The sequence below is a fragment of the Mixophyes fleayi genome, chromosome 3 (assembly GCF_038048845.1).
Source record: "Mixophyes fleayi isolate aMixFle1 chromosome 3, aMixFle1.hap1, whole genome shotgun sequence".
Classification (NCBI taxonomy): Eukaryota; Metazoa; Chordata; class Amphibia; order Anura; family Limnodynastidae; genus Mixophyes; species Mixophyes fleayi.
Window position 1 is genome coordinate 227,694,509 of NC_134404.1, and position 23,197 is coordinate 227,717,705.

General features: G+C 37.6%; 1 protein-coding gene across 2 annotated transcripts in view; it reads left to right on the forward strand.

The window, feature by feature from the left end:
* The window catches only part of HIVEP2 (HIVEP zinc finger 2), a 178,952-nt gene that overhangs the window by 96,683 nt on the left and 59,072 nt on the right, over positions 1 to 23,197 (forward strand). For both annotated transcript variants that reach the window (XM_075203239.1, XM_075203238.1), the window contains exon 3: positions 4,340 to 4,421. The gene's annotated coding sequence lies outside the window, so the exon portion shown is untranslated. The remainder of the gene's footprint in view (positions 1 to 4,339; positions 4,422 to 23,197) is intronic.

The following is a 23,197-nucleotide window of genomic DNA, read 5'->3' on the forward strand; positions in this document are numbered from 1 at the left end:
TTTGGTTACATTGAGATTGTATTTGCATGTGATAAGAGAAGTGGTTGCAATGTTTTCTACAGGATACCTTTTTTTGTAATTCATGATTTTCAACCCACACATGTTGTAGTGTTTCTGTTACTTGTGGTCAGACAGGATGTGCTCTTTGATACCCTTCACTGTCACTTCCAATGACAAAAAGGCATATATATAGGCCTGGGGTTTTTACATTATTTATAACACATTTTTAGTAAAATATAGCACATGTTTACGCTTGTTTGCACTTTGTTATATGAGAGTTTCAATGTTGATATATTAGCTAAGGTGATTTCTCATCCGTATAGGTCACTAACAGTGCCTTCTTTTCAATAAATGATCTTGATGTCAAAGTATTTGCAGTAAGGACCATATTCAGAATATTTGCCCCTAGGAAACGTTTGCTATATTGTCTGCGCACCAGCATCAAATCCCACTCTGCCACGTACAAGATGTGAATACAAGAGATGGGTTGGGTACCTTTGACCGAGTAGCACAACACCGACAACAAATACCTTAATAGCAGCAATCATAGTGTCGCCCTGCAAACTGACGTCATTTTGGCCAGACGGAATGTTCATTCGTTGCAATCCCTTGAAGTCTGTTTATCAAGCAGTTGCCATTAACACTGTGTCGATAAGCACAGTTTCGCTGTTATCATGTCGTGCTGTTTGTTGTCAGTGTTGTGGTAGTCGGTGTAGTGACTACCACTGCAAGAGATATATATATTCCATCGGTAATTTAAATTATTTGAATTTGAGTGTTTAGACCAATTCCCCGTTGTAAAATTAGTGACATCTCAGATTTTCAGAGCATAATGTTATAATCACTCAGACTTTCTATAGTTCGCAATTTAGGGCCTCATTTAGTGGTAGGAGCAAAGCTAAAAAGGAGTAAATTTGCTTCTGCTCAAACCATGTTGCAGTGCAAGGCGTGCAAATACTGGTCAGCTTTATTTTTACACTTACATTTAGAGTTGAGCTAGGCCACACTCCCTCTCAACTCTAATCCTGTCTGCACATTTTAAATTTGCCCCAACATGATATTGGCATATTGGTGTAATGTTTTTTTCTTTTCTCTGTAAATGGGCCCTTATTCTCATTTCTATATTTACTGTCAGATTTTAGGCATCATTTTCACATGTTTAAGCCAGAAAACTGCCTGTGTTTGTTTACAGCAACAGGTTCGAGATCAGTTTGACAACTCTATGAACATTGATATGATATCGCTGTTAAAGGCTTATTATAAAACCTATACTTGTTTAAAAAGTTCCTAGCATTGGTAATCATAAAAACACTGCTGATGAAATGCATCCCTACCCATGCCTTAGAGCATAATTTTATGAATTCCCATCATCCACCTCCCAGCATTTCTGGGCAGATCACACATAGCTTAGCTGTGATATCACAGAACAGGTATCGCTACATAGAAACAAGACAGATGTGTAAAATTGTGTAACACAATATTATTTTGTTTGTATGTTTGGTTACCATGGCATGAAACATGGTGATGTTAACATTTCTCATGGGGTGAGCCTCATAAGTGTCATACAACAGAGATAATAAACTTCTCGGAAAGGCTGGTGGACAGAGACAAGCCTTGGATAGGCCAGTAGATAGTACATAGCTATTATTTAAAAGAAGACTCTATATTAGTATATGGTGAGCCCAAAGGTCATCGTACAATTAAAAGTATGGCTTTCTTATACAGTGTGGTTTTTTTAAATGTTACTGATAGGCTCCAGTGGACTAGTGTCTTTCTGGCCAGTTGAAATGTGAGGCTTACTTGGCTTAATTACCTATAACTTTAAAACAAAGGCACGATTAGAAATCAGAGTACGCTTTTATTCAGCAAAAAAAGAGCGCTGTAAAACGTGCTTTCTAAAGTCTCAGTTCTGTGTTGCTTTAATGCATTTAATGAGATCAATGTATAAATGAAAACATTATTTTCAAAATATGGCATTATAGATCTGCTGAAACCAAGTTATGTACATAGCTAGTTTTGGCAGTGTGAAGGGAAAAATACATTTTGCTATTAACAAAGGAAAACAATTATTACCAGGAAAAATAAGTCATGTTCCGGCTTTCTGGCCAGCTGCTAAAAGGGATGAATTACAAAACTGGGCTTCTCTGCTAGTTATTTGTTAGAAATCTGCACATTCTCTAGATAAGATTGGAAAAGGCTCTGTTTGGAACATTTGGAATGCAAATTATGGCTGTTTTCCTTTTTCATTGAAATCTTCAGACCGCCTGGGGAGAGCTAAAGTGCACAAAAATGGAGGAATCTCCTGGCATTTTGGGATTGTAAAGATAATAACGAATCTCTTGTAATAATTCCAAACTTCTGAAATGTCCTGCATAGACTGAATCCAGATGAGTTTCCTGGAAAGTCTTGTGATGTTTCAAAGACTATAAGTCTGAAGCCAAAGCATATGTTTTCTTATATGTTAAAATGCCGATTTGGAGCACTGTTTACATGTACTGGTTAGCGAAACATTATCATTGACTGCTTGTTTTCATTTTTGATAGCAAGTAATATTGTGGACACATGTGTTGTCTATTATGGGTTGGGACCGGTCCTTGAAAAATTGCTCAATATACAGCCTGGCATTTTTGCGCAGGCATGGACATTGCTGGAATTACAATGCTAGTGGCAGGATATCTTCATTAAGTGTAATCAAGTAGAAAAAAAGGGCATGTAAATGTCATTATATGAAAGAATGCTTAACAAAATACGGTGCAGGATGTGGCAACTAAAGGGGCTCTACACTCCTCTTACTTGTGAGCCGGAAAAAAGTTTGAAAGGAGGCGACACACTAAGTGAAATCAGCACCAATTGGCTGCAACACTAAATGCTCCCTGTCTTTGCAATCACTATCTAAAGCACTGATCAGCACTTACAGCATGAGGGATTCATAAAGCCTTTATCACAAACTTTTATATATATATATATATATATATATATATATATATACATATATCTATTCCTGCTAGCACAATTGTGGGTTACCCACACCCGGGTCTATATCTCGACAGTGGTAGACTCTCATTGGTGGAAACACAATTATTCTATTTGTCTCCATGGGAAAATCAAATATAAAAAATGAAATACTGTGCCTCTTTCTTTGCTCCCCCCTCTTTTTTTTCCCCATCCTGTTTCACCTCCTCCTCCATTGTTCTTTTCTTTAGCTCCTCTCCTCCCCCCTGCACTTCTATTTTTGATGTATTATCTTGTTGATAACAAAGTTCTTAATAGCTTTATATATTGATTGAACGATATATGCTTTAACCTATATGCTGTTAAAACTTGAAAAACCTTTCAATAAAATATGTTTAAAAAAAAATAAAACATGAAATAATATGATAATCTTCTGTAGATTATTTTGCTATAAAACACATGTGAATATATATGCATGTACACAAGTCAATATATGTGTGGACTCCTGTAAATAACATATGTATTAACATTGAATACTGATGTCATAATGGCTGTGTTCATCTGGAAACCTTGTGTATGATAAGAAATAATGCACTGCATACTGTAAATTATTATGGGTATTAGCAGTCACCTTGGATTTATGTGACCTGTACAAAAGCACTCAGCCTTCAACATTGTGTTTTATGTGGTTACAAAACTCCTTGTTGACTTCTAATAACCACATCATTTACACAATGGCGTGCGATATTCCTTAAGAGATGCAACATTATTGCTCATCTATTATAGCTTTTGAAAGTATTCTGTATTGAGAAAAATATATTACCTAAATCCAGAAACACTGCTAGGTTAACTGGCTTCTGGTGAAATTAATCCTAGTGGATATGTGTGTGTTTGTGTGGTAGAGAATATCAGGGGCAAACGCAAACGCAGCAGCTCCATTTCAGCGATGCTGAATTGTACAGCAGCCGCGGTGCTGTCAAAGAAGCGCCCGCGGCAGTGATGTACAGCACCACCGCGGACGCTTCTTTGACAGCGCCGCGGCTGCTGTACAGTACAGTGCTGCTGTGTAGGGGCAATGTTTAGCACCCATTTGTTCGCGAAGGGGAGGGGTTTCTGGAAAACCAGAATCCTCCCCTCCGTGCACCCCTGAATATAGATTGTAAACCCCAGTTGGATAGGGACTGATTTGAATCATTAGTCTCTGTAAAGCGCTGCAACATATATACACTATATAAAATAAAGGTTAATATGTAACTAAATTACCAGTTGTAGGCTTGAAAGGTATTTTAATTCAACTTCAAGTTCTTGTCATTAATGTCCAATGTTATTATAATCTAACAGGGAGACATGTTTGCCTTATTTAATGTACCTTTTTTTGTCTCCACAGATTCCTTTGTTCTGTGAAGGAATAACGAAGAGAATAAGTTTATCTACTCAAGAAACAATCTGTCCCTCAGTACTAACATCAGGTACATTATTTTCCCAAAATATATCAGCGTTTTCCTGTATGTTTTTAAATTCTAACAATAGACTTAGGTTAACCATCATATGGTATTTGTAAGCAACACTGTTGTATCAAATAACCATTGTAGATATGCATTACATTATAATACACAGTTTTGTTGTAATCACGAGAATTATGTTGAACAGTATATATTGTCTTTGTTTTACTACCTTTATTGAGATAATATGGTTTATTTGCTTACAAAGTGCAAAGGTGCAGTCACCAATAGCATCTTATCAGCAGTTAGTTTTGATTGATTTAGTGTATGTTGGACAATGAACATAAATTTATGATTGGATTATTTTAGTGTTTGAACATTTGCGCTCTCTTGATAGATAACACCCAAACTATTATCACCAAGAACTTGATAATTCTGAAAGGTATGACACATTATACTGACAGATTATCATTACTTTGTGCAGTTCATTGACGTCTCAGTCGTATATCACATGCTTACTGTACATCACACAATTAGGGTCATTAAATAGGCTACCACGAGTCCCCAACCATTGAACTCCTTCACGTCATATATATATATATATATATATATATATATATATATATACAGATCGTCCACAACATTAAAACCACTGACAAGTGAAGTGAAGAACATTGATTTTCCCGTTACAATGGCAGCTGTAAAGGAGTGGGATATATTAGGCAGCAAGTGAGCAGTCAGTCAGCTCTTGAAGTTGATGTGTTGGAAGTAGGAAAAGGAGGCAAGCGTAAGGATCTGAGTGACTTTGACAAAGGCCAAATTGTAATGGCTAGATGACTGGGTCAGAGCGTCTCCAAAATGGTCATATGGGGTATTCCCGGTATGAAGTGGTTAGTACCTACCTAAAGTGGTCTAACGAAGGCCAACCGGTGAACCAGCAGCAGTGTCAGGGGCACCCAAGGCTCATTGATGCACGTACATATATATATATGTGTGTATATATATATATATATATATATATATATATATATATATATATATATATATCTTTCTACAGCTTAAATGCAGAGCAAAATAGAATTATTTTGTTGAAATCCAAAGCATATATGTCTGCCACATCTGGTGTGTATGTTTTATTTACCTAGTTCTATGCGATGTATGTACTTGTTAATCTTGGCAATAAGGTGGATTTTTGTAAGAGAAGAATATCACTGTCCTCTAATAAAATGGATATCTTCAACACATATAGGGCAAAAAGTGTAACATATGTTTATAGTACCATGTACACAGTAAGCATCATATATAATATAGTTAGGGCATAGTTTCTCTTTAAAAGTACAAGTGTGCAGTAACCCTTAGCAACCAATAAGCTGTAATCTTTGATCATTCTAGTGCAAGATAGGCAATGTAAGCAAATGTCTAATTGTTTGCTAAGCAGTACTGCATAATTACTATTTTTTCCCGAAAATAACACCCAGGGGTAAATGTATCAAAATTTGATTGTGGCAAATCCCAGATTTTCAGCAATATTGCCATCCAGATTTAAAACTGCAATCTTTTTTATATTTTGTCTTTATTTAAATTGCCATAAAGCTACCCACCAATATCGTCCATTTGCCAGAATCGCACTTTAATACATTTACCTCCCAGTGCTTTCTCCCCTATGTACATTTATACCACACACCATATTTTTAACATTGTATGCAGCAGGTAAAGTCAGGTGACTGGCAGACTCTTTCAGAGGTGTCCGCAGCACCCCTTAATATCATATACACTTGTCTATAATTACACTACATATTCACACTCGTGTTGTTCTTATACCACAGTTTTGCTCTTTTCACTACTGTTTTTGCACAATTGCATACTAAGGACTGTAACAGTTTTGTATACTTTGTTGCTCTTCATTTACAGAATGCCCTACATATTTAGTATAAGAAAGTTTTATATATTTTATATAATATGTGCACTTTCTATGTCCAAAGGCCATAAGTGTGCCATAAGGGTCAGATTTACGGCAAAACGTCACATGTTCACCATTCCTCTCTTGAAGCTCAGTGCCTGTGCTCTGTTCAGTGTTTTCAGGGCAGACTTTACAAATGGTTCACCTTGTCATGTGTGGTGTTAATACAGAAATGATCACTATGAATGACATTGGGGGGCAACATAAAATGCTGGATTTTTCACATCGCTTTGGTAAAGGTAATCGTCACTGTGGCTTGGCTTGCAGTTTCTCACTTGTAACAAATAAATATTTACACCTTTTCAATGTAGGAAGGAAGGAGGGGAAGGAAGTGGCATGAACTTCAGACCTAATAACACCATCATAGCAATGCTACAGTAAATGAAAACAGGAGATTCTAACACCTTAAAAGTTTGTCTTCATACTGCCAAAGTGGCAGAAACGTATAGAAACAAAAGGCTTAGTCAGGAAGGGATTTAATTTGTACCTGAGTTTTGTGGTCTGTTCTAGCAGAACCAGTCAGTCTCACCACCTGGAGTCCTGTGCTCCAGCCAATAAAACTGTCAGAAAAGACATTTTTTCTAAAGTCTATAATGCTCTTCATTCTTTAGGCGGGGGATCACCCAACCTGACTGGCGTTCATTGTTTGTTCTGGGATGTTGCCGTAGAATGATTCTGGACCAGGTGACTTCCAGTAGGGCGATGTTGAGGTTGGAATTAGAAATTGATCTGTTCCTTAAAGCCTTTGATTTGTGGTGGAAGTTGCAACATAAAAATGTAGAACATTCATGCCTACTCTTTTGATCCTTTTCATCATTTCTGAGCTTCACTCTTAGAGAGAAGCTTGGCCATTCATGCACCTCTTCAATCCCTTGCTTTGATTTTTTTTTTCCTTTTAAAACAAGCAAAGCTAATTCTACTTTATGGAGTCTGTAATGTGGCAGCTGCTGACAGGAACAGGTTCCCTCCTACCTTTGTGGTTTATTTTGACATTCAAAAATGAAACATTACAGTAATACAGCAGCATTATAACAAATATTGAGTTTACTAGCTTCCTTAATGCTATCCTGATGGTCACCTAAGAGCTGTGGTTTGGCAGCCAAAGACCATTGTGTACCACAGGCAGGTTACTAAACAAGCAAATCTTACAGCATTTTTTTCAATAGGTGAAAGTTATGTGTCTATATGTGTAAAATAACATTATTTGATGATGACAATTCAAATAAATGTACATTAATAAGATATTGGGTCTATTTGCTATTGTGCAGCAGTAACACTTAATATTTATTCTTATATATATAGCTGCCAATCATAGCGATACATACACATTGCTATCTACTATGTCTGGGCTGCTCAGGGATCCCCGGCGATGACCCTACCTCTAATACAAACTGCCTTTACTGTTCACCGGCAGCCTAACACTGCCTGCGAATGCAGAAAGTGAAATGCGTGGCTAAAGTCAGCACATGCGCATATAAATTTACCTGGTGGGAGATCAAGCAAAGCTTTTCCAGTTTCACTGGACCCCATAGCAACAAGTAAGCTAATGCCAACATGATATGGCATTAGTTTGCAGTGAAAAGCAATGCTCTCACTGCTTCATAAACTACTAAAATCACAGTCTCCACAGAAGACAATGGGGACTGCGTTAACCCCTTCATACATATGTCAATTGATGCGATGGACGTACTCTGGAGAATAACGCTGCCCAGGTTTATGGCTGATCGCAGTTTTGTAAATAAACCCCATAGTCTTTATATCACATGTCATGTTGTTATTTATTATTTTTTGTTGCTCTTATTCTTATGTTGATGCTTGTTGTATTGAGCTATTGGTATGTTTTATTATGGGAGCATTGACTCCAGAGGTGCAATTACAGCAAGGCTGAAAAGTTGTAAGTAACCACGTTTCCACTTAAATATAATTCTTAATCATTAACAGTAACTCCTAAAGCCAGTGGTCTGACTTCTGAATTAGCTTTATCAAAACATCTTTCGTTAGTGAAAATAATGCAAATGTTTAACTTAAATGCTTTAATGTATTTTGATCATAAAAGTTAAGTGCAACTATGTATGAAGCTTGTTACACTCTTTATATTTACAGACAAGACAATACATGCATTATAAAAGAATATAACATCTCACAGGCAGGGTCCTCTCTACTTATTGTCTCGTGTCTGTCTACTGTCTGATTCTCATACGTTCCGTTACGTCTTTTGCTGCTCTGTGTGAGTCCCCATAGCATTACTCACACTCAACTTATGTGTTGCCTCATCTATTTATGACTTGCTTACTGTATCCGGCACTGATGAATAATAATAATAATAATAATTATTATTATAATAAACATAATAATAATATAACAGCAAAATTCACTGTATGTTTGAGAAGCCACAGTAAGTAAAATTGCAAACATTTCAAACACAATGCAACAGCCTCCTATAGTTCATTGTGATTTATGGGTTACTGTACATAAAAAAAGCTTTCATGCAAGGTAGAGTTTTTGTAAATTTTTTCAAATAACTAACATACTATCTAAGTGGACCATAAAATAATAATAGTTATTTTCCTTCTGAGAAATAAAATGTGCCAACATTTCCCAATTGCAATAGTGATGATTATTTGAAAATCATCTAAACTACCTACAACCTTATCATTACTTAAATTAACTGCTTAATTGGACAATGCTATATGCTCTTTGTGCTACAAGCTGTACTTTAGTTGCTAGGAATTGATTCAATAGAGACTTAATACATAAAGGCGGTTTATGTACTATGGACGCAACAAATGTGTCTTGCAAACTCACCTGCATGAAATGTGGGTGTGAAAGGGTTAATCAGCACAAAAACACTGTCTCTATAAAACTAATGAACTAACCTCCAAAATCTATCTATTCTCACTATTAAACACAAAATTCTGCCAAGATTTAGTTCAAGAGTTGACTCTCTTAGGAGTTCTGCAGTTATTCTTTGAATTATCCCAAAATGCAATCACATCATAAAGTAATCAGAATTAATGTATACCAAACAATTCCATGCATAAATGTAGTGCTATAAAACCAAGCCTATGGCTTGTGAATTCTTTAGGATTACAAACACAGAACGTTAATAAATGGGATTTAATTCAACAAAATGTCTCACTGCTTAATGGTATACACAATGGTATATACAAATAGTGATATAAAATTGGCATACGAAAATATAAATGCAATATAAAATATAGAAATGGAACAACTGCACTCGCATAACCCATCACGTATAATCTGATGCCAGACATTTTCTCAATAGCAGACTGACCCCCAAAAACTGTCAATTTCTCAAATATTATTTTTATCATTTTGCTTTCTCTTTCATCACTGCAAGAGGTGTGCTGATATGCTAATATGTTTCACAACTGATTTATTGCACTTTTGTCCACGAACAGTTTTAGTAACCAGTTGTTAAAAGGATAAAACAGCTCTTTTCTGCAGCATAGCAGAGATATGTCATAATACTTCCATTAAACATGATATCATTTTCTGGTAATCCATTTAAAACATCATTTCATCATCATCATCATCATTTATTTATATAGCGCCAACATATTCCGTAGCGCTTTACAATTGGGGACAAACGTAATAAACTAATAAACAAACTGGGTAAAACAGACAAAGAGGTGAGAAGGCCCTGCTCGCAAGCTTACAATCTATGGGACAATGGGAGATTGACACATGAGGTTAAGTATACATTTTGCATCTTGGCCCAGCCAGACTGCAAAGGTAAGGTGACTCATAAGCTAAATGATCCTGTCACACAACAATGTTGGTCCGGGGGTAGTTGTCTTGTGTGAAATTGTGTAACAGGCTAAAGGTAGTGAGGTTAACATGGTGGTTGAGGAATATTATAAGCTTGTCTGAATAGGTAGGTTTTCAGAGAACGCTTGAAAGTTTGTAGAACAGAGGAGAGTCTTATTGTGCGAGGGAGAGAGTTCCATAGAGTGGGTGCAGCCCGAAAAAAGTCCTGTAACCGGGAATGGGAGGATGTAATGAGGGTGGATGAGAGACGCAGATCTTTTGCAGAACGGAGTTGCCGAGTTGGGAGATATTTTGAGACAAGAGAGGAGATGTATGTTGGTGCAGCTTTGTTGATGGCCTTGTAGGTTAGTAAAAGTATTTTATATTGGATTCGGTAGAAGACAGGCAGCCAGTGTAGAGACATACAGAGTGATTCAACAGAGGAATAGCTATTTGCAAGGAAAATCAGTCTTGCCGAAGCATGCAGAATAGATTTTAGGGGTTTGAGTCTGTTTTTGGGAAGACCAGTAAGGAGGGAATTGCAATAGTCAATGCGGGAGATGATTAGTACATGAATTAAGGTTTTAGCAGTGTCTTGTGTGTGAGATATGTGCGGATTCTGGAAATGTTCTTTAGATGTATGTAACATGATTTAGATATAGAGTCAATGTGGGGAACAAAGGATAGGCGTGAATCAAGGATTACACATAGGCAGCGAGCTTGTGGGGTGGGATTTATGGTCATGTTATCAACAGAGATAGAAATGTCAGGTATGCTCTTGTTGGCGGGTGGGAATATTATTAACTCTGTTTTAGAAAGATTAAGTTTGAGTTGACGAGAGGACATCCAAGATGAAATGGCAGAAAGACAGTCAGTTACACGGGACAACACAGATGTCGAGATATCAGGAGAGGATAGATAGATTTGGGTATCATCCGCATAGAGATGATACTGAAAGCCAAAGGAACTTATTAGATTTCCAAGAGAAGCGGTATAGATAGAGAACAGCAGAGGACCTAGCACCGAGCCTTGTGGTACTCCAACTGATAGGGGAAGCGGAGCAGAGGTGGCTCCAGAGAAATTAACAGTGAAAGAGCGATTAGAGAGGTAAGATGAGAACCAGGATAGAACTGTGTCTTGAAGACCTAGGGATTGCAGCGTTTGTATGAGAAGAGAGTGGTCAACGGTGTCAAATGCAGCCGAGAGATCAAGGAGAATTAGGAGAGAGTAATGGCGTTCAGTCTTAGCAGTGATCAGATCATTAACAACCTTGGTCAGCGCAGTCTCTGTGGAGTGTTGAGAACGAAAGCCAGACTGAAGAGGATCCAACAGGTTGTTTGCGGAAAGAAAGCGTGTGAGGCGAGTGTAGGCAAGTCTCTCTAGAAGCTTGGAGGGGCAAGGGAGCTGAGAGATGAGACGGTAATTTGAGAGAGAGTTTGGGTCGGAGTTTTGTTTTTTTAGAATAGGAGTAATCACTGCATGCTTGTATAGTGATGGAAAGATGCCAGTAGAGAGTGAGAGATTACAGATTTGAGTTAGAGGTGAAATGAGCACAGAAGACAGGGATCTACCAATTTGCGAGGGAATAGGATCAAGAGGACAGGAGGTAGAGTAGGAAGATAAGAAGAGCGTAGAAATTTCCTCTTCATTTGTGGGGTCAAATGAAGAAAGGGTGTCAGAGGGTAGTGGGAAGGAAATGAGCTGATGGCTTGTTGAGGAAGAGGATACCATTTCTAGTCTGATCTTGTCAATCTTGTCCTTGAAGTAGGAAGCAAGATCCTGAGCACTGATAGTAGATGGAGGGTTCGGGGTGGGAGGATTGAGAAGATGATTAAATGTATTGAAAAGGCGTTTGGGGTTAGAAGCCTGAGCATAGATAAGAGATTGAAAGTATGTTTGTTTTGCAGTGTCCAGAGCATTTCGATAGGAGTGGTAGACAGAAGTATATGTGAAGAAGTCATTAGAGCTTCGAGATTTACGCCAGTGACGTTCTGCTTTATGGGACAGTTTTTGAAGATTTTGTGTTGCTTTGGTGTGCCACGGTTGACATCGAAGTCGACGTGTAGTATGAAGTGTCGCTGGAGCCACTTGATCAAGGGCCGTTGCTAAGGTTAGGTGAAAATGAGGTACTGCCATCTCAGGGGATGAGAATGTAGAGATAGGGGAGAGAAGGTGTTGGAGAGAGGTGGAAAATTGTTGAAGATTAATAGAATTAAGATTTCTACGAGTATGAGGAGGCTTGGTTGAGTTAGACAGTAGAGAGGTTAGAGCAGTGGGGGTGAGAGTGTAGCTGATAAGGTGATGATCCGAGAGTGGGAAGGGTGTATTAATAAAATTAGAAACTGAGCATAGTCTAGAGAAAACAAGATCAAGGCAGTGGCCATCCTTATGAGTAGATGATTCAATCCACTGGGAGAGGTCAAGTGAGGATGTTAGAGAGAGTAGTTTGGAAGCAGTTTTGGAAGGTGGGTTATCAATGGGGATGTTGAAGTCACCCATGATGATGGTGGGGATGTCTGAAGATAAGAAGTGAGGGAGCCATGCAGAGAAATCCTCAATAAATTGTTGGTGTGCTCCAGGGGGACAATAGATCACCGCAACACGTAGGGAGAATGGATTAAAAATGCGAATAGCAAGTACTTCAAAAGATGTGAACGTGAGTGATGGGACATTTGGTAGAACTGTGTATGTGCACTGTGGGGAGAGAAGTAGTCCAACCCCACCTCCTTGTCTGCCTTCAGGTCTGGAGGTGTGGGTGAGATGGAGGCCACCATGTGAAAGTGCTGCAGGTGAGGCAGTGTCTGATTGCATGAGCCATGTTTCTGTTATTGCCAGAAGGTTGAGGTTTTTTGAGAGGAAAAGATCATGAATGGAGGTAAGTTTGTTACAAACAGAGCGTGCATTCCAAAGGGCACATTTAAAGGACTTGGGACGAGAGGGGAGACAGGTGATGTGTTTGAGGTTTGCTATAGAACGGTAGTGTTCTGATGTATGTGTGTGTGAGGAGTGTGGGGGACCTGGATTAGGTGATATATCACCAGCTAATAGAAGCAGAGTGAGCGAAAGATAGCCAAGGGGATTGTAAGATGTGTGGCCTTTTATTTTCTGGCGACAGGTGGAGGCTGTACTTGTTAGAGATAATAAATAGGATAACAGTTCATGGGTGTTAAATAGAGGTGAGTGGAGTAATGCAGGTGCAATATGAACAAATTTGTGTGTTGGTGGAGGGGTGAAAGATGACACAGTCCTAAAGATCATGCCATGAAATGAGACTAAGAAAAGCAATTTGTGAAACATTGTGATAAAAGGGGTAAAAGCAAAAAGCAAGGGTATTTTAAGAATTACCTCTTAGCAGTCTTCCATATAAATAGACAAGTAGTGCAGAAATAGGCTGTGGCAGATGCAGCTTATTGCTGGGAGTAAAATCAAGTCAAATGTAGTCCAATGTTTGGCCAACTGTGTTGTCTAACTGTGCATTTTCATCCACTTTGTGAGAAAATCCCACTTAGTGTAGAAATCACACACGTCTAACCCCACATACGTCTCCCCATAGAATGATTTTGGTCATCATCCCTAAAAAAAAGTTTACTATGGGGCCTGTATATATCATTGACACATGTTATTTGGTTACTTTCAGAAGTTACAAATATATAAAGAGGTCTTCACAAACATGTATTTGTTTGATCCATTATTCCTGTACAGAATATATAATTAATTTGACCCAAAATAATCTATTAGGGTCTTGGGACCTCTTAAATGGGCAAAAAAAGGGGCTGATTTCTCTTCCATGATAACAGGGCATCTCTGGTGACAGAAAAAAGAGCCCCTGAAGTGTATGCCTGTATCCTAGATCAAAATATATTAACCCCTTGTTTGCTTACAACCAGTGATTTGGTAGAAGCCTTTTTGACTAAAGCAACTTCATATTTTGCAATATAGCTAATGACAAAATTACCATATTATATCATAATTAGAAGAGCCAGTTATAAAGACAACAACTAGCGTGCAGATATGAGCAGTATAATGTAATAATAGCAGTATCTGAGGTTGCGACACAGACAGACTGGTTACATTGCCATGCAGGAAATGAATAGATATCATTGTCGTAAGTGCGATGCTCAGTCCACAGTGACCTGTCATACCAGGCCGCTATTATTACTATCTTTTATTTATAAGGTACCATAAAGGGTCCTATCTGTGTATTTATTTTAGTATAGAAATTATTTACAATTGTTTTTAGATCTTAAGCATTTTTTTTATCTTTCTGCTTGTAATATATTTGTTATTTAAGTAGATTACAAAAAAAATGTAGTCATATTGTTTAATAGAAATTAATGGATTAATAATGACGCTAAATTAATTTATATTTTCTTTTGGCTTGTAATGCTTGATATAATGCTTAAATATTTTGACATCATAGCACCTAATTTCTGGTATCTTGTAGACACAAGTATAAGCCTCTTTGGGCACATATATTGACATTTCCTTAAAACATTTTTTTAATAATAGCAGTACAAAAGAATTGCACTTGATTTACCAAAGCAATTAGTACATTTATTGTGTTTACTATATACCTCATAAAGATTATAATTCCAAATATTTTACACTTTTCATTCCATTTTAATATGTGTATAGCAACTTACAACAGTAGAGAGAGAAGCATGGTAGTAATCTTCTTCTCAGCAGGAGGGGCAATTGAATATGCCTCTCCTGCGCAATAGAGGACTCGATGTTCAAAGCTACACTGGACCAGTTTTGGTGATGTAATGTGATTTCAAGGTCCCATAGCTATAGCTATTGTCCTTTAAAGAGGTTTTCCATTTTTGGCAGGATTTTAAAACATCTGGCTATCCTAAAGCTATAAAAATATAAGGATAAAATCGGGTCTGAGGTTTTCAGGAATAGAGATAGACCTCAGACCCGATTTTATCCTTATATTTTTATAGCTTTAGGATAGCCAGATGTTTTTCCCAAGCATGTTTATATTCTTTTCACTATAAGCATCTACCTCCTCTGTTGGATCACTTATCTACCTGTATATTACCCTTTTGGTAAAATAATTCTTCCTCAGATTTCCCCTAAAGCTGCTTCCCTCCAGATTTAGTGCTTGCGCTTGTGTTCTAATACTTCTCTTCCTCTTGTATAATGTTTTCCTCCTTCACCTTGATAAATCCCTTGATATATTTGAAAGTTTCTGCATTATCTCCCCTCTCCCTCCTCTGCTCCAAGCTCTGCATACTGAGGTCCTTTAGTCTTTTGCAAAACTTGAACTTTATTGAATATGGTCCAACAAAGACAGCTGAGCAATTTGCAGGAAGCAATCTTTTCCTAGAACCATGCTTTTCCAAATCTTTACAAATTCTCCTACCACTGAGACACCAGAGCAGGGCAAGCAGATCTTGTCTAAAAAGACTTGCATAACTGCATATAAAACAAGCTTGTTGAACTGAGGAATGAAACATTCATTATAGCTTCCAGAAACCAAAAGTACTACCTCAGAGAACCACTGCTACATTGCTAAGCCCAATTCATCAGTTCAGAGGCAGCTGTTTCCTGACATTTCTGTAAAATGTTGTGGAAAAACTAATGAAGGTGGTACAGTAATGGTTTCAAGCTTGGTTTGTGGAAAATATGACAGTGTTTCCATCAGCAATTAAGAAATGAACGGAGCTGTTTTTTTTCCTCAGTGGGAGCAGCATGCAGTTGTTGCACACAGGAAAGAGAAAAGACAGCAGAGATGTGGGGTTGCTTTAGGTCAGCAATACAGCTATGTGTAAGGCGTAATGTACAGTGTGGACGAATGTAGACAATGAGCCCATGTTTCCATTAAGGGGACAGGATACTAGTTTCTTCCAAGTTAAACAGGAGAAGCCCCCTTTGGCGTCTCAACCCACAAACTATTACGAAAGAGTTCTCCTCCTTTATTTCCTGAAATGTAATACATTCAGAATTACACATTGTAGCAGCTGTGAAGGACAAAACAAACTTAACCACCAGTCATCCGGACATAAATTATTTCTATGTGGCAAAGGACAGAGGAACACAATCCATGTCTGTCTATAACATGGCTGTCACTTACATAATAATGGCTCACATTTCACTTTCACTTCAGTTGCACTTAGTAAGGTGTATTCCTTATGGGTTTGTTTTTTTTGTACTTATGTATGAAAGCTTGCTGTACATTTAATATTAAGTAACTATATTTTAAAAAGGTATCCAAAAAAAATATTTTTTGAGTAAGAAGGAAACCCCTCGCGCCTTATCAGCACCACGACATAAAACATGGTGGGGTTCCAACGTTTTCATATATAACATATATCAAATTTTTGAATGTAGTTCTAAATTGGGAATTGTTTACACAGACAAAGACAAAATCTTAAATAGATATGCCCTACTGAAGCTGGGGTCTTACTTCTTCTACCAAACCCCAAGCAAAATAATTTGCCTCCATAGCTACCATGCCACACAGAGAGAGCCATAGACAAATCACCCTCCTAATACCAGATCGTGTCATTTTTGTTCACAGCACATTATGTCTAAAGCTATGTTTTAGGTTTTTCTTTGTGACGTTTGTCATTGATCTGAACACAAACAAACCAATCAATGTAGTTCATACACTGTCACACTAAGAGAGATTGGGATATGCAGTGTATATAAGATAAAACTTCTGTGTACATGCTTTTCTAATTGTGAAGCTTGACTGGCGGTATAAATAGTGGTGACTGATTTGTTGCCAAAAGTAATTTGGACTCCAAAGTTTTAGCTCAAATAACAATAGCAGTTCAACAGCTACTGAAACTAGTCTTGTATCTATCTGTATATGTATTTTTGAAGACAACAAACATTTTCTACAAGAAGATATCTCCTCGAACATAAGTTTCCACAATAGATGCAGAAGACTCAAACTGGCCATTTATTACCTTTACCAGACCATTTATATATCAGGTATAACAAATGTGCCCTTGAAGCATATCTCCTATTCAGGATTTGAAAATTAGGACATTTTAGGCCACACCCCCTGTTCTACGGACACCTCTTTTAACAAGCTGTGCTGGGACTATCAAGGCTTAATTGCGACTTTGCATTTGACAGAAGGAAAAGATAAGAAAAGTGACTTTGTCATTAAATATATATATATATATATATATATATATATATATATATAGTATGTAATTATATATTCAGAAAATATGTATTCTTCAAAAAGTTACTTAGAACTGGATCTAGTGGCATACATGCCTCAGTCCAATGGTAGATGCTGCTTGATAAATGTAAGCCTGACAATACAAAGAGAACATTTTGGTGCATTGTTAAGACATGTTCTTGAGAGTCTTTTCATAAATACATGTATAACATAATTGTTTTTGATAGAATTAACAGGGACTGAATTTAACCTTTCTAAACTACCATACAGCCAGTATGTTTTTTTGAAGTACGTGTTTTTGAAAATACTGTTTTTAAGATCCTCCTTTTATGTAGTATTACTATATTATAGATACTGTACGGCTTTAAAAACTCCTATAATTCCTAGCCCTGGGTCTCCGTTTATATCAGTAATATGAATTAGAAGACTAGTCTTTTATTAGACCTTTGTAACTGACTCTCTGAAGCTGGATACCAGGAGGAAATACTCTGGATCTGAAATGAAGGGGATGGTGAAAGGAAAGCTGGATACTAGTGACTAGAAAGATTGGAATAACTGACTTCAGATTTGACGCAGGGTTAAGGGCTCTCCTGTTGCTATCCATTTTTAAGAAGCCAGGTTTATTCTCAGAGTACCAGGCGAGTGATGGGCAACAGGCAGCTCTCAAAGCCTTCACGTGCAGCCATCAGTTCCTTTCCGCTTTTTTGTCAGACTTCATTGATTTGTTTGATATGGTTTGTTATACTAGTTTAAAATGCCTGCTGGTATGTTATTACAGATAGGTGTCTCTTTCATTGATTAATGTTTGTTCTAAATGACTTAGATTAAAGGTGATGTGCTGCCCTTTTGAAGGTTAGAGGTCCACCTATGCAGCCCCTGAAGTGTTTTAGGTTGCCTGACACTGGTCTACTGGATGTGTTACCGCACATGCTGTATTTTTTGCCCCCTTTGCAGACTAGAGGATGCTAATATTCACTTTCCCTAAAATCACCATCATAGGGAACTAAATTCCATATTATTGCATTTCATATCAGAAAGTATTACATATTATACAGTAAATTGGTTGTTTTTATTGTACAAACCATTCTGTACATCTTTATTACCATTCTCTTGACTCCTTCAGTTGTGTATTATTTAACTAAGGAAGATATGTTGCAAGAAAGTTCTCTGGGCTACTGTAAACCTGAGAAATTGTCTACTCTGTGGCTCCTTCCAGGTCTATAACACTTCATTTACGAGTCTTCTGAAACTGTACAGGTTTTGACATGGTTGGATGCATTCTTTGGCTTCGATTCTTGTATATGACAAGATAACGCATCCACGTCCATTTTTTTCCAGGTCGATACTTTAAAATTAAATTGCATGTAGATGGCAACTTTCTGTGTCAAGTTCTACCCAGTTTCAGTGATGTCTCTATGAACTAGCCCCAAAAAGATATGTATGTATGTAGTCTGTCTACGTTAGCCCATTTATGAGCCAGAAATTACAGCTTATGAACAGGATAGTTTATGTCTTGAAGTGGAAGTCTTCTACTCACAAACACCACTTGTTTTACATCTTCAAGTCTCTTGAGACTTACGTCAACATGGAAAAATTTGATTTTTTTACAGGATCAGAATATGCATGTATGGTTCTCCAAAATTCACCTCTGGTGAATCTATAACTTGCCAGATAGTTCCTTCGTGGTAGAGGAATGTATTTCCTTATTGACAGGCATCTCGTCAAAGATTTGTAATGGTCTGATGATATGTGGGTATTCTTCAGTGAGTCACCTGTAATAGCTGCTGAACAACAGGAAAGACCTCAATTAGTAACATTGTGCTGTAGAGGTCAATTTGTTACAGTTTCAATTTTTGAAGGAACTGCAAAGATATCTTTTTCAGAAACAACGTGGTCCAAGCATGTCACAGAGAACCAATAAAATGAATACTTATTAAGTGTTGGCATTGTACATTGGTCAAGAAAGGTTTTACAGTTGAGAGTTGTATAAATTATATATATGCAAATGGATCAATTTTTCTTACAAAGGCCTCCAATATTTAGCAATCAATTGTCCTATATCAGGATCATCCATGGAATTTTGCGGTGCTGGTAACCAATCAAGCTTCACCTTGAATAAGCACAACGCCGCACTATATCCATCTTTAGTTGCCTTCTCCTCTCTGCAGCTAGAGATCAAGCATCAGTGAATGAGTTGTTAGCAAAATTGTCTCCACCACACCACATTTAACGATTTCTGGACAAAGTTAGAAATAGCACCCACCAGAATGGAGGAGTTATTTCTATATTAAGAAACTGGACATACCAGTCATACTGTCTGAGTATTCGAGTGTACACCCACCACAGGTGAATAATTCAATAAATAAATAATTTAATGAATTCAATGCATAAAGTTAGATAGTCTTAATATGGGTACATCTGGGGGTAAATGTATCAAGCTGAGAGTTTTCCGGCGGGTTTGAAAAACCAATCAGATTCTAGCTATCATTTATTTAGTACATTCTACAAAATGAAAGCTAGAATCTGATTGGTTGCTATAGGCAACATCTCCACTTTTCAAACTTGCCGGAAAACTCTCAGCTTGATACATTTACCCCCTGGAGACCATTCAAAAGTATTATAGAGAATCTTTAATTGTGACAGATATATTTAATTTACATTTTTGTATAATATAGCATCTTGTAAATTAGTATCAAATATTGCGTTGTGGTAAACTCCTTCTATCTGAATTGGTACTACTGGTTATGGGCATAGCAACCCAGATGTAAGCTTATCATATATTATGTGACTGTTCCTGTTCCACTTTAGCTGGGCTATGTTCTAGCAGGACTCTGTTCCATTACTGGGCCCCTAAACCATTTCCTGTTAGCTGTAGTTTCCGTGGAGATTTGTGAAGTGCCCTTTGCAGACTGTTTGAGTAGAAGCACTATCTAGAAATATGTCCCTCATCTCCACAGGTTAACAAACAACTTGATCATTTTTGGCATTTGGGGTTCATTTCCTTAACAAACCACTCAATGTTTCTTGACATTTGGAGTTCATTTCCTTGAAACAACCTTAGCACCAGAATACTCAGTAGTCCCATCACCTGGTCTGTCTTAGAGCTCCCACCTACTGACAGAACCTTTGGAGCAGTTCACACACACAACTTCAGTAAAAAAAATCTGCAGTTTCTGGTCTTAATTACTTTTTTAGCTGTTCCATAGGAGCATCAGCTTCTGTTATCCTAGACATTTTCATACGCTAGCTTTGTAAATGGCTAGCGTCTTGTTGCTTCTCAGTAAGTTTAAGCAATCTTTCTCACATTTCAAGGGCATCCATACCTGGTCTTAGTGTAATATCACTTGATAAACTCTAATTTTTATGTATATAAGGTATGGCATTTTGTCTATGCATTAACTGTAAAAGTTCTCCTTTATACTTTCCAGTCTTGGTAGACTGCGATTTAATGTATAACTCCCCACCACTTGTATGTATTTCATTAGCACTATCTAAAGCCTTCACATAGTTTTCTGCAGAAGCAATCTGGTGTCTTGAACAGTAGGACTAGATCATATCAGCGGCCAGCCCTCATAAGCTTTCAGACAAATGTTGCTTCCTTACGATCTCATACCTACTGCATTTTTTACAATAAATATGTTTTACTTGTGTTTTTAAAGCATGTAAAATGGATGTTAATGATTATGACACTAGAAACTATTATGCCCTGTGTTGCTAAATCCCATTGGGCTTTTACTTGCATTGCTTTGTGTTAAAAAATTTTGGGATGCTACATGTTTAATTGCTTTGTGAGAGCTTTAAATGCTAGTAAACAGCTGTTAAGCATGCATATCAAATGCAAATACAAGTGCAAGTGGGTATGAGGTCTCAGTTGCCATTGCTTTGCCATTTTTCTAACATCCTAGAAGCCTGAGCTATCCAGCTTTCATAATCTTCCGCCACAGATGGAATGGTGATTTCATCAGATAATGATATTTCATTTTCTATAAGGCCTTCCTTCTACATGTGGCATAATGCATTCTATAACAAGCTGTCCTACATCTAGTAATAATCCAATAGCTGAGGCAGGCTATACTGTATTTAGAAAGCACCTCAGCAACAGTTTTTTCTTCTTGTTTATGACAAGCTAAAGATGCATCTTGAAAGGAATGGTGTGATTTCTCCCTATTTTAACATATTACTGGCCAGTGCCCCCTATATTAGTGGGGATGGTGGTTGACTACAGAAGTTGAATACTTTCTGACATGACTCACTGTCAGCGTCATACTGTCAGCCATTTATGAATGTGCATTAAAGAACTTTTATAGTATGTTATACCTGCATTATTAGAATGCCTTGGTAATGGCTTGCTCTAATAATGCATCCTCACCTCTATACCAACTGTTGATTCTTTGGTACATCATCTTGATAAGGTAAAATTATCACGCTTTTCACAGTGTGTACAGAGATTTTCTTTAAATGATGCAGAGTGGAGTAATGTTAAAAACACATACATAAATACACTTTTCATCAGTGCTTCCAAATATGTAACAGTTTTCCTTATTTGCTATGGTATTCTGCAGTTCAGTTCCATGCAATGCAAGGACACGCGTGCTGTATAATGTCCATGACTTAGTAAAAAAAGCATTGTACAGCACACGTGTCCTTGCATCGCCCATTTAACGGCCGCAATCACACTGTCGCCGTGGAAACTGACATCATTCTGGGACCCGGGATCTTCACGCGTCAAAATGGTTGCACTTCAGTTTTTCAAGCAGTCGTCAATGTCAGTATGTCTGCCATCAGTTTCGGGATCCTCGAGTCATGGTAAGTACTGTCGTTTTTTGGTAACCTGAAATATAGTACCCAACCCTAGCAGTTGAATACTCTTTAGAACATCTTGTATAGAGACCCTCAGCGAATTCTTTCAGAATACTGAATATAAATTTTGTTCTATTTTATTGTTATTTTACAGCAAAAAACCCAATTTTTTTTTAATGTGACATTGATTTATGTTATAAAAACAATGTAAAAAAAAACGATGAAGTGCACTGTTTACAGAAGTGTTGAATCCCCATACTTTAATATTTTGTACAACCATCTTTTGCCGCATTAGTAATGTTAGGTCTTTTAGAGTAGGTACCAGCTTTACATACTGTTCAGGAGTAATTGTGGCTCATTTTCACAGGTAATTTACTCTTCATTGTACAGGTTAGTTGGATGGTGCTTGTGAACCCCAATTTTCACATTTTACCACAAGTGGATTCACGTCAGGATTTGACTGGACCATTGGAAGACATTCACCTTTTTTGTTCTGGAGGCTTCCCAAAGTTAGTTTGACCTTGTGTTTCAGTGTAACATTTCATATATAGAAAAATGGTCAATGGTCTGCATACTTTTTGAATACTTTTGTATGATATTGTATGCGTGTGTATGTGTGTTTAACACATTTAGCTCCTGCTTATCAGGATACAATTAACCTGTTTTGACCACACTGAATGCTGCAGGGAAGACTCGAGAAGTGTTCTTTGGCACATTTCTTAACGCGCTTAGGGGCATATTCAATTCCGATCCCGATCCGCGGGATCGCGCCGGAACAGCCGCGAATCTAATCCGCGGTACCGCAATAACGTGGATTTTCGTTCGCAGCCCATAGGGCTGCGTACGAAAATCCACGTTATTGCGGTACCGTATTACCGGCAGTACTGCGCATTTTCCGCGTTACCGCGCGTTACCGCGGATCGGAATTGAATATGCCCCTTAGAATGCAATGTGAACACACTAGAATATGAAGAAAAATAATGTAAGGCATTGTCTATCGCATTTAACTAGTATTGCTTAAAAACACCCATACATATGGACTCCTAAAGCTGGACATTATTCATAACAACTATCAATTAGGCTGGTTACCCATTGGCATTAATACAAATCAAAGGGGGGAATTAATGG